This window comes from Misgurnus anguillicaudatus, chromosome 14, assembly GCF_027580225.2.
Source record: "Misgurnus anguillicaudatus chromosome 14, ASM2758022v2, whole genome shotgun sequence".
NCBI classification, from domain to species: Eukaryota; Metazoa; Chordata; class Actinopteri; order Cypriniformes; family Cobitidae; genus Misgurnus; species Misgurnus anguillicaudatus.
Window position 1 is genome coordinate 3,582,885 of NC_073350.2, and position 4,063 is coordinate 3,586,947.

The 4,063-nt window shown below is 38.0% G+C and overlaps 1 long non-coding RNA gene across 1 annotated transcript; it reads left to right on the forward strand.

The window, feature by feature from the left end:
- The first annotated feature begins 1,993 nt into the window (after window positions 1-1,993).
- LOC141369433 (uncharacterized) lies at window positions 1,994-2,978 on the forward strand. Its single transcript, XR_012373110.1, has 2 exons — window positions 1,994-2,390; window positions 2,727-2,978. It is a non-coding gene; the product is annotated as an uncharacterized lncRNA (long non-coding RNA).
- Window positions 2,979-4,063: the final 1,085 nt, after the last annotated feature.

Consider the following 4,063-nt stretch of genomic DNA (forward strand, 5'->3'; position numbering starts at 1 on the left):
GTAACGTTCACGTTAGTAAGTTCAACATGCGGTTTTTCAGTGAGCAAAGTTACATGCAAAATGCCTGATAAACGAATCAATTCGATGTTTAAAACTTTAAAAATAAAACTGCAAGATTACTTGTGTTGGAGACTGTGTTGCTAACTGTAGCAAATTGCTCTTTCTGCTATTTTAAACGATATAGACGATCTATTGTTGTTTAAAAGCTCATTGCTGTAACGTTAGTTCTGATAGATGCTGCTTATTTTGCAAGCCTGTTTTAATAGCTTTATTCTGTTTAGTAACCAAGCCAGCTTCACTTTAAGTTTAAGATAAACTAACGTTAGATGGTGTTGTAAAGAAGCTTGGAGTCAAAATATATTTTAAAGTTGTATGATTGCCTTCTTTTTTAATAATATGATGTCTATCCATGTTTGTGTTTACAGAGGTCATGTACCAAGAGGTCGACCATGATGACGCCGAAGAGGTTTCTGTGTAAAAATGATGTAAGTTCAGTTTAATCAATTAATTTAATCTTGTTTTAATTCATGCCCATGTCATGCTAGCTACCAGTCAAATATCGCATACAATTAAAAATACTATTAATCACATATAAAACCTTAAATGGCCCAGCACCTTCGTATCTTAGAGAATTAAAATCAGAATACAATACAACACGTACACTGCGGTCGCAAAATTCTGGTCTCTTAATTATCCCTAGAATATCAAAAGTGTCTAAGCTCTGAAATGATTTGCCAACTGATATCTGTGAATCAGACACAGTCAATCACTTTAAATCTAAAGGGACACTTCACCCATTTGTATTAAGCTTTGTATCTTTAGAACCCCAGTCATGTTTTTGAATGGTCATGCATCATTTCCTGAGACAGGAGAAATACAGATTTAAGTGTTGCACTTCCTTCTTTCAATGATGTAAAAATCATCATTTTGCATCATTGAAAGAAGGACGTCCAATATCTTTGTTGAGGGGGTGAGACTACAAACACCCCTTTTTCAGTCAAATAGGCACCAAATTCGAAATGTATGTTACATTTCCACTACAAATATGAGACACTTTCAATAAAGATTAATGTTTCTACAGGTGAAATGGTCCCTTAAAGGATAATTCTGGTGTTTGGCACTTTGGGTCTCATTGTTGGTTTGTTTTGGATGAGCTGCAGTGATGGACACTGTGATTTTGACAATGGGTCGTGTCTTGAATTTTTTGACTCGTTTGGAGGCGTCTCTTGACTGCTTCAGAATGTCATTGAAACAACACTTAACGTTCATTTTCAAAACCGAGTGGTTTGTGGTGTTCGTTGATGATTAAAAACAAGTAGTGTAGCGATATACATTTTCTGTTTTGTTATTTGGCATTTTGTAAAATTCCATTGACTTCTCTTGGAAGAATCATTGCTCGCTGATATCACTCTGCCGCCGAAAATCGAAAAGGGGTCTGTTTAAATGTGGTTGTAGTTTTTTCGCTCGGTTTCTCTCAGAAGGCTAGCATGAGCAGAGCAACTGTGCCCTCAGAGTAATTTTTCCAATATTTGATGGCTCAGTGACCAGCCTTAGGTTTGAAGTTGAGCTCGATTGTGACTGTCTATACGCTAGACACCAAGTTCCGTTCAGCATCCTTGTACGGCAAAGTGGTTGTCGCCATCAAGTGGTCAAGAGTGTGCTAACGCTTCAGACTCAAATATAGAGCGGAAGTATATACGTGGTTGTGAGGTGTCTGAAAAATAGATCCACTATAGCAAATAACACGGATTGAAATCATACATTGCTCTGATATATTTGTTTTTGGTCATCAACGAACACCACGAACCACTCTGTGAGTAGCAGAGTTTTGAGGGTTAAAGTTAAGTGTTGTTTTGATGACGTGTTTGTGCTGGCCCTTGGCTTGCATTCTGAAGCAGTCAAGAGACGCTTTTAAACAAGTCAAAAAGTGAAGACACAACCCATTGTCAAAATTTCAGTGACCATCACTGTAGTTCATCCAAAACTAACCAGAAATGAGACTCAGAGTGTTTGATACCGGAATTATTCTTTAAGACTTTTTTCTTTAACAAAGCATTCACATAATTTGTCTAGTAAATTATACTTATGTCGCAAAAGTTAGCTTGTACGGAACAAAGCATTCACATAACTCGTCTGGGTAATTTACTAATGCCGCTATAGCTAGCCTGTCTGGAACCGAGCATATATTGAAACACAACACTGTATGACACTTGCATTACATGTGAATGGCCCCTACGCTAATAGGATTTTGTTTCTCTCTCCCTGTCTCGTCCTCAAACCCGAGGACATTGAGAGAAACGGACCAGTTCCGGCTGCCGTGGAGGTCAACACACCACTGATCTACTAGCTGCCCTTCAACGTGATGCCCAGCCGTTGCCTGACCACAGACGGTACCCGTTAAATCTCCTTATCCGTTTACATCCCATATATATATGTGTATATCTTTTCCTCCTAGGACTTTTTGTTCCTCCCTGAGGTTTTTTTCAACTCCGGGGAGTCAACCAACTTTGGCTTAACTTAGCACCCTCTTGTATATGAGACATTATTAATTTGCTCGCTTGTAAAGTTTATTCATAGCCCCTGTATTTTGCTACTTATATTGTCTGTCGATTTTTCTATGTTTCCCCTGCTTCTTTTAATGTAAAGCTGCTTTGAAACAACTACAAATTGTGAAAAGCACTATATAAATAAAATTAAAATTGAAATGTCTCTTTCCTGTTTTACAGTTGCAGTGAGGGAGTGATTTCCCAACATCGAGGTGGCAGAGATCCGGGACCTTCTACGGAGGAAGTGCAACAATGCCAGTTACAAGGCCTCCAGTAGTTAAAATCAGAGCTAGATGTGCATATAGTACAAGTTGTTCGCAATTGTTCTCTTCCCGGCATTTCAAAGAAAGTCGACTGTTTAAGGTTCCCCATTTTACCAATATCTGTTTTGTGTGTTACTTTTGTGTCAATAATAAAGATCCTTTTTTGAAATGCAGTTTGTAATCTGTTTGTGTGCATTTGAACTGAATTTTTATATAATACACTTGTAGTGTAATAGCAATATTCATGCTTAAGTATAACAAAATGGGGATAAAAGTACAAATTAAGTATACTTAAAATATAAAAATACACTATAATAATATTGCACTGAAAGTACGTGTTTATGATGTTTAGGTTGTAATTTAACTTCACTTTAAAAACATTATTAGTAGGGATGCACCGAATATTCGGCCACCGAAAATTTTCGGCCGAAAATGGCCCAAAAGTGGTTTTTCGGTTTTCGGCCGAAAGACTTTTATCACCGAAAAAATACGGCCGAAATAATGTGATGACGCAAACAGAAACCGCGACCTGCACGTGCTTGTCTGAAGTAACATATCTGCGGTGTGGACTAGATTTCTCTCAAACCCGCGTCCGCCGAATCTGACCAGGATCTCCGCAACCTGTGAGTTTCACTCCCGCCCACGACCGTAATGTGTGTGTCCAAACCCGCGGAGTTTCTCTGAGCATTTGTGTACAGTTTTCACAAGCTCCGACTAAACATTCGTTCAGATTAACATCCAGAATAACAGACATTTAACATGATTGCTTTTAAAATTAGGGATGTGCACGAATGGTCAAATATTCGATCTGCAATAATAATTGGAATGGGGAAAAAATGATATTCAAATGTTTTTAATCCGCCACGGCTACTGCTCATTGAATCCTTTTTCACTTCACCTGTACGGTCTTTTACAGACTTTAATATAAAATATACATGAAAATTAATATGTGTGTATTTCTGATTGTTTTGGTAATTCAGATTGCAGACTCATTTAAGTGTTTAGAGTTTTAATGCCGGGTGTGCTTCTCCGCCGCCGCATCAGCGAGACACGAGACACGCATGGAAAGCGAAACGGAGAACGTTTATTTTATCTGTGGATATGGTTTTAACGAACCCGATAACTGCAAATGCCGTAACAGCAAACAATAGTTCCGTTTTGTGAAGTGTTGTTAAATTAAGCTCGTAACTTTGCACCCTCAGCAATAATGTATCAAGCCAGCTTGCGTTATTTGTAACATAATATTAAATTCAG